Genomic DNA, 12,611 nt, shown 5'->3' with positions numbered 1-12,611 from the left:
CTGTTTTAAATGGGATATTATCTTTTGCAATAAACTTACCTATTTTTCCTAGGTTTTAAGACTCCATTACTAGCTTGGGTTGATTTGGGTGATAAAATTCAAACGTAAGGAGGATACCTCAATGGTCCTAATGATACAGTTAGTTCTCGTTATAATCGCTTCTGTACATTTCCCAGGAAAACAAACAAAGAACAAAGTCAGACCTTCCCAGGAAAAGCCCTCCATGACTGCCTTCGCCACTGCCCACACCGCTCGGAACGCCCCTGTCACACACACACCTGGCACCAAGGACCCCTCCATCAAAGTCATTGGCACAGCTGTCCTTGGACATATGTTTGGATTGTCTTTTGATGAATATGTTTCTCTCTCGTTAGCCTATCACCTTCCTAAGATGGGAATCCTGCTTATTTTTCCCACCTTTGTATCTCCAGCACCTGCACAATGGGATTCAAATATTTGTGGCAGGAATAAGTTAACGAATGACCTGGATCCAGGGGAGAGTCACGAAAAAAGGGTTCCCAGAACGTTTCCCTGTCTGTCAGCGCTCACGTGGGGATAAGGCAGCTGCGGTGCGTGGTCTCTTTCTGTGCTCCCGGGAGGGCTCAGCCTCCGACAGATCTGGACCTTCAGCAGCTCATGTGCCTAGGGCTTCTGATTCCACTGGGGCCCGCAGGGTATTCAGGGCCCAGGGACACCACGCCACTACTATCCTGCCCCTCTGCCCAGCCCCCAGCACTGCTATCCAGAACACTGACAACCCAGTTAACCTTGCCTCAGAATAAATTGCCACCGTAATTAAATCCCAATGCATTGCGCGCATTTTACCAAGATACCGCCTCACCGTATGAAGGGGGAAATTGGTTTTGAAATTAAAGCAGATTGTTAACTATTTTTGCTGTAATGTTTCCAGTAAAATGCCAGAATTTATTACACGTGACCTAGTGCATTTCAGACAAAACGCAATGTAAAGGAAAGGGTCTGTTTAACCGAAGCAGCATTTCGGGCAGAGCATCCTGCTTTGGCTTAAACTACAACTGGAATGAAGAGACAGGAAACACCACACCAAAGGAATAAAAGCTTTATTATTATGAATGCCTTTCACAAATTCTCAGAATCCCATAGCTCTCTTACATTCAATTTCACTCAAATGAAACCCGTATTTTTTTTTCCTGGCAAAAGTTCAACAGATATATTTTAAATCATCAGCTAACACAGTGACCTCACGTGGGTGCTCGGGCTGGTTGCCCAGGCAGCACGCGCAAAGCTGTGATACCCTGCGGATGCTGACGAAAAAGCCTTCATTCTCCTGAGCCACAGGGACTGAGTCAATGCCTTTTTATTTACTTTAAAGATTTTATTTATTTGTTTTTAGAGAGAGGGCGAGGGAGAATGAGAGGGAGAGAAACACCGATCAGTTGCCTCTCTCACACGCCTGGTCTGGGGACCCGCAACCTAGTCATGTGCCCTGATCAGGAATCAAACCGACGACCTTTGCTTTGTGGGATGACTCCCAACCAACTGAGCCACACCGGCCAGGGTGACTGAGTCACTTTAATTGTTGAAACCAAGGGTGGTTCACAGAGCTTTTCCTCCCAGCACACCAAGCCTGACTGTACCCAGTCCCACATGCACAAATCCCGTATGGGTGACGGAGGAGAAGCTATGTGCTGCTGTCATTGTTTTTGATTTGCTTTTTTGTTTCAAGATAAAAACAAAACAATACACCTTCCCTAGTTAGGGACCAAAGAGAGCAAACCCCAAGCCGTGGGAAGCAGCAACATTTACAAACTCGGCCCACTGACCTGTTGGGACTTCCTGGAATAGATCCCTCCCTCTCCTCTACTCTACCCATCCGGCAGCGCCAAGGAAACGTCTCAGGTGACCCTCAAGTCCACAGTCACTTCTTTTCCAGTGAACAGTTACTGGTTCCCTTCTCAGTGCCAGGCAAGGAAACTGCAGACACTGCCCTCGCTCATTGTGGCCCACTGTGGGCAGGAGGTCCAAAAATAAGCACATGTCCCTTTCTGATCCCCGCCCCTGCCTTTTCTGACCCTCTTGATGCTGGATATCATGCCCCCCTCTTTTCTGACCCCCTTGATGCTGTCCTTGTTATTCTCTTGTGATGATTACTTGTCTGAAAGTGTGGCTATTCCTAGTTTTCCCTGCCCTCCTCCACTGTCCATTGTGTCCCGAGAATAGGGACTGCTTTGCTCACCTTGTGAAGCGTTAAGTCCAGAAGGTCTTTAATTGGAACGAAAGACTCCAGCACGAGCCCTTGTCTGTTCTGCGCAGCCCACAGCACTGGCCTCCTTTCCCGTGTAGTTCCAGTTCCCACGGACCCAGCCTCCTCCCAGCTGCCTGGGGAGCTCTCTTAGACACACATCAGGCCATCCCATTCCCTGGCTTTTTAAAAAATTTTTATCTCAAATCGCACCCCTACCGCCATTGGAGAGCATAAAATTCCTCCCACCGCGGACAAGGCTCTTTGCAACCCAATTCCAACCTAGGATGTTCCCCCTAAATTCCTATTGCTCCGCTTTCTCCTGTACGCATCTCTCAACACTTTCCAAAATGTCAGAGGTTATTACGTATCAGTGACTTAGCCCCCGCTGTCCCCTCGGCCCAGGGACACTATTCCGCTACCTATCTATATGGAAAATAATGTCCATTTTGACGAAATACATGAATAGTATTTATATTACTACAAACTGGGTTTTTAAAAAAATCTCTAGTTTCTTGAAGTTACAACAGGCTATTATTACGGAATGATTTCCTTCCAGTATCTTATTTACGCCTAAAATAATTATCATGAGATTGCTTATGATCACACCCATTTTTCAGAAGAGTTGAGGCTTGGAGGGAGAGAAGTAATTTGTCCATGTCTACAAGTATAACATGGTGAAGGCTGAAGTTCTTTCAAGGTCTGCCAAATTTGGAAGCTTGGGCTCTTAACTCCTGTGCCAGACAGCAAGTTGCAATTTAAATGCCACCTCCTCTCTGGGACTTTTTCTGATCATCCCCACCCGCCATGGGATTAGTCACTCCGTCCCCCGAGTAGGCACATCACTTTGTACAGGCTACTGCCTGCGTTTCCCTGATATGTCTTCCATCAGCCTCTCACACCCATGTCTACCAGGGAGCCAAGTCCTGGGGGACAGGAGTTGTCACCTACATCTCTGGGACCCTCCGAGGAGTTATCATATTGCCTGAGACACTGGAAATGCTTCGTGCAGGTTTGCTGAAGGAATTCGTAGAAGACATGGAGATAAAACATCCTGGGTAGAGAGACAAGACCAGCTGTCCTCACTTCTGCCCCTGGTTTTCTGCACAATTTTAAACCAGTACCTTCATCCCCCTCCCCCACCTCTGCCTTCAAAGTGGAACCATCTGGCTTCACAGGCTGGTTAGAAGAAAAGTAAAATTATATCCATGAAAATGCTTGACTATCTCCTTAACTGTTTTTTTTAATAGTGTTTAAAGTTTTTTTTTCTCTTGATTATAAAAGGAAAGAAAAATAGTTTTTAAAAAAGTGGAACTATAGAAATGTACAAATCATGTGTCCTTTGAGCAGAGATGCCAACATAGTTTTAGCTTCAGAACATGGTCCCTGGGTCTGACTTCTGAGAGATCCAGGGCCACTGACGAGGGGCCACATTTCTTCCCTTCCCGGGACCTTCAGGGTCCCTGACGACTTCCTTGTTGTGGTTGCTACATTCCCGCAATCATAAATATTTAACGGTGGCACAAAGCTATCACTGTACGAAAGTAGCATTAATCTAGAAAACAGGGTTCTGATTTTGGACGCTTGTTTGCCAGAATTGATTCCTCTGAGTCACTTAAGAAGGCCAGTGCCCGAGGCAGGGGCGGCAGGAGCGGGAGGTGGGTGAGGAAGCCTGTTCACTCGCAGTTCGCCCACCGGGGTTTCTCCGTGGGCAGCGCCGCCCCTCAGCGATGTTCCAGGGCAGGACACCGTTACGGGGCCCCTCCCCCTATCTGGGACTTGAGCATCGGTAGCAGACATGTGGGGACCGATTTCACCTCGAGGGGGCTTTATTCGCGACAGCTCAGTAATACTTCACAAGTTCAGGAGGGATCCCAAGTCGAGGCCATAAGACAGTCTGTGATCTGATTCATAACATGTGCATCAAGGTAGGGAGAGCCCTGAAGGAGAACCTAATGGCTCTCACTTACTGGGGTCCTGCTTGGGGCAAAGCCGTGCTGGGAGCTTCACACGTAAGTTATTGTTCAGTCCTTACCTCGGACAGAGAGGTAACTACCATGAGCCCCGTTTTGCAGGTGAGGGAACTGAGGATCAGGACTGTGAAGATACTTCCTTTATCTCCTCTGAATTGCCTTATCTGTGGCTCATTATTGAACAGGAGGACAGTTTGGAGGATGAAACCAGCCCCTCTACCACAGCTCTCGAACTTGAATTTGTCTAAAAGAATTAGACCACACAGGGCTAGTAAAGTATTCGGGAATTTGTTATTTAAACGCTCCTTAAGGGACAGCCTGACATGAAACAAATCTTTCCTTGGCTTGTTTTTTAAGTCAGAATTCTTTTAGAGCTGGACATTAATCTGTGCTTTCAATGAGTGTCTTCATTCCCCTCGGTCACTCCCATAGCTGCCTGTGCCGCCCTGGGCCTGGGGACAGGGATCTCGGAGACAGAAGGACGCAGTCCCTCTCCTCAAGGACCTGAGCCTTGTATGGAACGTGGATAGGTAAAGGGACAGTTCCATTATGATGGGGCAAGGCCGTCATTGAGAAACGGACAAAGAGTAATGAGGTCACTAAAGCAAACCGATCTTGAGAAATGAGAGGTTTCCCAGAGCAGGAGATAAGGCGATCCCTCTAAGCCTTTCTCTCCAACTATTCGAATTTCTCACGTCGTCCAGGAATTAGACCCAGTTCCGTGAAGTCTACCTTGATAAATGACATCCGCCAACATGTGCTATGGCTTCCTTGGAAGGTGACGTGCTGATCCATTTTTTGCATATATATTTTAGACCAAGTGCTCTGCCCCTCCACCCCAGGACATAAGCACCACCCATATTTCCATATCAAGTGACAACCAAGCTCCCCCAAGTCAATGATGCCACCTTTTGGTTACTCCGGGAATTTCAGGTCTCTTGTATAATGTTTCTTTTCTTTCTTAACCGGATCTTCCTCTAACACAGGGGTCCCCGCCCCCCGGGCCACGGAAGGTACCAGGCTGTGGCCTGTTTAACCCGGCCACACAGCAGGAGGGGAGCGGCGGGCAGGCGGGCGCAGCGTCACCTGCTCCCCATCACTTACATTACCGCCTGGGCTTCATCCCCACCCCCACCCCGGTCCCTGGAAAGACTGTCTTCTACAAAACTGGTCCCTGGGGCCAGAAAGGTTGGGGACCGCTGCTCTAACACAGACACATTTACTCTCTCTGAGGAATTTTCTCAAATCAGTTTTACCCCAGGAAGACAATTTCCCAGACACATACAGTGACATGAATAAGATGTCAGCTTCGAACTCTGCAGACCTGGGCTTGGACTCTAGCTTCCTCCTTCCCAGGCGTGCGCTGCTGGGCAAGGGGCTGAAGACCCTGAATGCTGTTTCCTCCTTGACAGGGGGTCAGAACTTTGCCAACCTCACCGATCCTCAGCCGCCATCGGGCCACAGATGCTTTCTCACCAAGAAAGTTCTACCGAAAAGACCACAGCTGATGACGGGTGTGAAGACTTCGAAGGGACATGAGGAGGCCACGAGGCTTATGAGAAGGTGTGGCGCCAGCGGCCGTGGGAGATACTCACAGCCAGACCTGGGTTAGTGGCACCCGTGGGGGAGAGAAGCTTTTGGGTTTGAGTGGCCTTCCGGCCCAGAACGCACAGAGCCTGGAGATGACTGGATGTGAAAGGAGGGGACTCTCTCCCTCTCCCTCCAAAACCTTCAGCATCTCCATGTCTCCATTCTAGCTCGGTCTTCTTCTGTGGAACCTGCTACTTCCTACATGCCGATGGTCAGGTGAACCAAAAGTTCTTGTTCCAATTGTGTGGGTTTTTATAGTTCAATTACCAGAATTGAGGAATGATCCTAAAGATGTCATTGTCATAAAGCCACTAAAAATTCTATGCCACCTTATAGGTTTCTGAAAGTTTCCACGTAGGTTATCCCATTAGATGCCATTGTCTAGGCAGGGCAGAGGCTGGCTTTAAGGTAGCTCATTTGTATTTTTAAAATGTTTGATACCTAACGAACAATGGTAATACGTATGAATAGTGTAGGAGTGCATAAAACAGTATAGTTTTTAAGAGCAGGGACTTGAAACTGCTGCCTGGGTTCAAATCCTAGTTCTTCCATTAACAAGCTGCGTGGGTATCGGCAAATTACATAACCTCTCTGCACCTCACTTAGCTCATACGTAAAATATGAGCACCTGGTGCAGGATAAGCGCGGTCCTTAAAGGTGCTTCCTTCTCTACCTAAAGAGGATATTTAATCAAGAACATAAGCTAACTGATAGCTTTATTATAAATACTGGTTTATAACGAAGTGTTCTCCACAGGATGGGGCTGAATCTGAACCCAGGTCTCCCTGTCTTCCTGCGGCCCCTGCACAGACTTCCTGGAGTCTGGGTCCCACCGGGTAACAGAGTAGTTACACAGGTGGGCCATTTGCCGTTTGGAAAGGGAAGTCAGAGCTCTGGAACCCTGGCTCTCTGATGACTCTGGAGTCTTCAGTGCTACTGTGAGGTGAAGCAGTGAAGAATGGGGTGAGTTCCACTATTTTTTCCTTTTAGAACAAAATGCTCTGAAGTTCTGGAGCTGGCATGATGCCAACTGTGAAAACCAGGGTAATTAGGCCTAAAATGCAGCACCTAAAGACTTATTTTAACTCCCTGAAATAAAAGCTAGATCCCAACTTTAACAAAATTACCAGATCGTTTTCCTTCCAAGAACTTCTGACAGTGTTTACATCCTATGGTGGGTTCTCCCAGTGAGGGTGTCTATCCCCAGCACTAGGGGACAGCCTGCTCTGGAGCAATCAGAGGCGAGATGCACTGGCCATAAGGGTTCCCTGAGACATGCCCCCCCCAACCCCCACGCAGACAAGCCTGGAATTTTCCCTCACATCGTTCCAAGACCTATGGAACAGCATAACTATGCCCCTGGTTCACATTCCACCTTGCTACTAGCTTTCTGACCTTGACCATGATGCTCAGTTTATTCCCTGAATGAGAGATGATGACAATCACCTGTGAAGACCCAAAGATATGCTCCATCACATAGTAGGGGTCTTCAGTCAAACTTGCTTTTTCTATGTTAACATCTCCGAAGAGAGCAATCAATGCAATAATAAACCACCATGTCACAGTGAAATTGGTAGCATGTTCTTTAGGAATCTAAAACCATGGTGCACCTCATATTTTATAAAATATGACATGTGATATGTAGAAATCATTCCCTGGTAAAATGTAAACTCTCGGATTATTTTTTTTTCCCATTATCTTCTGCTCTTAAACCACAGCCTTCTTAAAGGAACCAAGACTATGTGGAAGAGAATATTGGTTATACAAGACCTTTTGGACTGGACCAGAAAAACACCAGTGATTTCAATCCATAAATAATATTTGCAAACGTCTTGCACACATCACGGTTCTCCAATCTTATGCTCATGAGAGACATCACTAATCAATTCAGCACTTCTTCCCACTGAGCCAAGAGGTAGCCTCTGAATCTTTCTCAATGCAGTCCTATAGGCAGTTAGTACCAACCGACCAGACTTGGTCCATGACATGACATCTATTTTCTGTCCCAGGCTCAGGAGCTTGGGAGATAGGGAAAGAGTATGGGCACTGGCCAAGTTAAGAAACTTCGATATAGGAAAAACATCTCAAAAGTGATAGCGTCCATGGCTCAGAAGAAATCAAGGTCTAGGTCTAGAGCGGTGAAATCAGTGCAAAGTCACAGAGCCAACTCTCTGCAGAATGAGTGTGGAGACTTTCCCCCACTCTCCCTTGTCCAAAATATCCTTTCTACTAACCCACGCTGCCTTTCTCGGCACGGAAGTCGGAGCCCGCGGCTGTGTAAGTAAACTAGATAGACTAGATCCTGGCAGAGAGGAAGATAGGGCAGCAGCCACGTAAAAGTCTTCTGCTTTTTGTTTTTGTAAAATTTCCTTCTGCTCCTTTGTCACCATAGACACCTCATTGTTCAGGCAGGCAATCTCGAGAAAAAGGCAGGAATGGTTATTTCCAGCACTTGATAATTACAATGCGCTATGCGCAAGAAGCAATCATCCTGGCCCTGTGGCTCCTGAAAGTCTAACAGCGAACACCTTTTACCGCAGTGTTCCCACTCCTACAAATGAGAAAAAAATGTTACCATTTAATCCCTTAATGACTGAGAGAAACCAGCTGCCCCATGCCCGACCGAAGCCTTCTCAGGATTTCAGAAGTACGATATATGTCAGGTGTTTGCCATAAATAGGGCTTGTTTAATATTCCCAAGCAATGAAAGGTAACCGATAAAAATCATAACTGGAAAATTAAAAGTGACAGCTGGAATGGGGATCTCTCCTCCCTGTCAGATTTCAATTTGAAGTCAAATTGGGGCTTTCAGCGCTAGGACAGGGACCCTTGACCTCAGAGTAATTACTTTCCAACATCATTTTCTTTAATTTGGAAGAGATGGTTCTATTCTAAGACTTGCTGGAGATGCCTGTTTCGTGACAATGAAGCTGTATCTTGAGAGAAGCCTGTTTGCTTCTTCCTCCTCGCATAGCACAGCCCGCTCCCCACCTCCGGCTCTCCTCCCTCAGCACTCCTGGCGGCGTAATCACACCAGCAGACTCAAGGGTCATTGAGACTGATGACACAGCTCCCACTCAGGGCTTCGGCCGGGTTCCTGGAATCAGCCCGGCGGTGGGGTGGGCGGGAGGAGTCTGAGCAGGCAATTCCTTACCCTGCCGCCCACCTCCCCGAGACGGGGGCTGGCTCCCCACATTTAGAAAGAGCACTCGTTGAAGAAGGAAAAGTGACCGACACTGAGGGAAAAGCACGCGCAAAAATATGAAGGTTTGATCGAGCACAGCATTTGAGGGGAGTATTTCACTCATTATTTCAGCAAACATGTATTGAGTGCCCACAGTATGCCCGGCACCCTGCTGGGTGTTGAGGATAAAAGAATGAGTAAAATGTGGTCCTGGCTCTCCAGGAAGTTTACAGAATGCGGGGGGCCTGAATCACAAACATGGAAAATCACCGCGCAACGCACCACGTGCAGTGAGCCCAGTAACTGAGCGCGTCCAGGGGCCCTGAGAGCCAATGAGAGCCAGGAGCAGAGGGCTGAGGCCAGGGGTACTGAACACAGCAGCACTTCGTGGGTGATCAGAAGTGGCAGATGAGCGAGGGGGAGAGGTCGAGAGGAGGTCAGGACCATACACTGAGATCCTGGACCCAGGGAGACTGTGGAGTGGGCTCCGGAGTTGGGTGATGAGTTGGGTTTGGGACACAAGGAACTGGGGCACTTGAGAGACTTCCCGTTGGAGGAGGCCATGGTTTTCCCAAGGGCAGACACCATAGCTGACTCATTTCTGAGTCTTTGTACTGAGTATACAAGAAGTTCTCACAAAATACTCAGTGGATGAATAAATGAATATTATGTATAAAAACCACCTGTGCAGATGCTTCTAGCATATCATTTCATTTAATCCTCAGAGCAACTCTATAAAACAGGGTCTATTATTATCCTGTTCTATTGATTGGTCCAGGCCTCAAGAGTCTTAGGTATAAGAGAGGAGTCACGTATGTCAAGTTCACAGATAAAAATGACTCAAAAAAGAAAGAAAGAAAGAAAGATGCGGAGCACATGGAAAATGCTCAAAAGCATTAGTCATCAGGGAAATGCAAATTAAAACCACGATGAGCTATAACTAGAATTGTTACAAATCCACCAGAAGCGTTGTCATCGAAAGGACTGACAGTACTAAGTGCAAATAAGGTAGATAATCCGGAACCCACCGCTGCAGGCGGGGATGGAGACGGTACGGGCACTATGGGAAAGTCTGGCAGTTTCTTAGGGAGTGAGACGTCCCTTTCCCACATTCCCCCAGCAATTCCAGTCCTAGGTTTCTACCCGAGAGAAACTAAAATATGTTCACACAAACTGTGTGTGAATATTCATCGCAGCATTATACACAATCGCCACCAGTTGGAAACAATTCCAGCGTCTATCAGCTAGTGAACAGGCACACAAAACGGGGGTACTTGCGTAAAACGCATGGCTACTGCTCAGCAACGAAAAGGATTGAGCACTTACACGGCCTAAAATATCAATGAACCTCAAAATACCATTCCAAGAAGATAAATCAGACGCAAAAGGCCTCAAACGTGCAGTTTCACGTCTATGAACTGTCTGGAGAAGGCAGATCTGAAGAGCCAGACAGCAGGTGAGTGGCTGGTTGCTCGGGGCCGGGGCGGAGGGTCGGGGGTGGATGGGACCGCAAGTGGGACCCTGTGGGAGGAAGGCAGGGCTCTTAACTGAATTACGGCGATGCCGGTACGACTGCACGTATTCACTCAGACTCATCATCCAGTTTTCCAGTCTGTGGCTGACACGTCTACACAGCTGTTTTAAGCAAAAGGACGAGAGAGCTATGTGATCTAGAAGAGTTGGGGGGTCTCCCAACCAGGTGGGTGAGATTCAGGGGAGCCTTATGAGGAAACACATCTGTGCCGGACCTTGAAGACCAGATAGGATTCCAAAGATGGCACCTAAAGGAACCCCAGACGAAGAGTGGCATGAAAGTGAGAATGTGCCAGGTGTGTCTGGGCAATATCCAGACACCTGTTTGGGCTGGATGTTTGGATGGAGAAAAAGAAATGAAAGGGAAAGATTTAGTGGCGGCCAGATGACATAGCAGAGAAGGGACAGACAGACTAATGCACTTCTGACTTAATCTGGTAGGCAGTAGGGAGCCACTGAACACTCTAGAGTAGGGCAGTGTCCAGGCGAAGACCGACGGGCAGCAGTGAGGGGCGTGTGTTGGAAGGGCGAGCAACCAGGGCAGAGCGTCAAATAAAAAGTTCAGAGAACTGGCTGTGGTGAATGAGGGCCAAACCGTGGCCACCTGCCTGTGTTGTTAGTGCAAAGAGGCAGAGAAGGGCCTTATACACGAGAGAAAGGAAAATAACAATAAACACCCGTGATTTGGTACCTTCTATGATCCAGGCTCTACCTGAAAGAATCACGTCTAAAGGAGAAAGAGAGTTAAGAGCCTGCAGTGTATGAAATGAACCAAATGGATTGATGACCATCTTCAGGTTTGGCTCCAAAGCAAAGGAATCAAGATTAGAGGCGGCATAAGGCGTGTATCTAAGGCGTGTTACGGTGCGCACAGACATGAGGGCTTGTAACCGAACAAGAAGTGGTGAGCCTCCTAAGGTGGCAGGATGGCAAGTGAGACAACTGGCAGGCACCAGGAGGGCAGGCGTGCCTGGCACAGCTGGCGCGCTCCATGCTGCCCCCACTCCCCGAAATGTGCGGTAATACATACACATTAAGTATATGTGCATTGACACACGTGGACAGAGCTGCATGGGTGGACAGACTGTTACACTCCGTTGCTTCCAAGGGACAAGTCCTTGCCCACCTACAGTTAGAATAACACTCAGCACCTAATGTTCTGTGTCCATGAAGCAGGACCATAGTGTATCCACAATCAATGTTCACTTTAAGTTATCTGCCAACACGTATCAGGGAATTTCCCATAAATTATATGGGTTTTCAGCTTCTTGTGAGAAGTTGACAGTTTCAACCCATACCCGCATGGCATCATCAGACCCACACCTGCATGGCATCATCAGACCCACACCCGCATGGTATTATCAGACCCATATCCGCATGGCATCATCAGACCCATATCCACATGGCATCATAAGACTCACACCCGCATGGTATTATCAGACCCATATCCGCATGGCATCATCAGACCCACACCTGCATGGCATCATCAGACCCACACCCGCATGGTATTATCAGACCCATATCCACATGGCATCATCAGACCCATATCCACATGGCATCATAAGACTCACACCCGCATGGTATTATCAGACCCATATCCACATGGCATCATCAGACCCACACCCGCATGGTATTATCAGACCCATATCCGCATGGCATCATCAGACCCATATCCACATGGCATCATAAGACCCACACCCGCATGGTATTATCAGACCCATATCCGCATGGCATCATCAGACCCATATCCACATGGCATCATCAGACCCACACCTGCATGGTATCATCAGAGCTGAATAGCACTTGACCTTTTTAAACATCCAGGTCCCTGCTGGTACACTTCCTTCCTTCATTCGCTTGTCCATCCAACAAGTATTTATCAAGCCCCCACGGGGTGCCCAGGCACTGTTGTAGGGCCTGAAGATGCAAACGAACAAGACAGAGTTCCTCACGTTCCTGGAGCGCAGACCCTCACAAGGAGAGTCTAACATAACCAAACAACTAAAGGGCTATAAATATCTATTTCAGGTGGTGGTAAGTACTAAGGAACCTGAAGGAGTAAGGTGCAGAGATTGAAAGGGGGTGGACAGAGGGGGCGGGTGTTGTAACG

The 12,611-nt window shown here is 47.9% G+C and overlaps 1 protein-coding gene across 1 annotated transcript in view; it reads right to left on the bottom strand.

Moving 5' to 3' along the window:
* Nucleotides 1–12,611, bottom strand: part of DOCK2 (dedicator of cytokinesis 2) — a 348,486-nt gene that overhangs the window by 181,155 nt on the left and 154,720 nt on the right. The window lies entirely within an intron of this gene.

Source organism: Furipterus horrens, unplaced genomic scaffold (genome assembly GCF_987537825.1).
Source record: "Furipterus horrens unplaced genomic scaffold, mFurHor1.1.pri manual_scaffold_10, whole genome shotgun sequence".
NCBI classification, from domain to species: Eukaryota; Metazoa; Chordata; class Mammalia; order Chiroptera; family Furipteridae; genus Furipterus; species Furipterus horrens.
The sequence above is the reverse complement of the archived record's forward strand: the minus strand, read 5'-3'. Positions and strand labels throughout refer to the sequence as shown.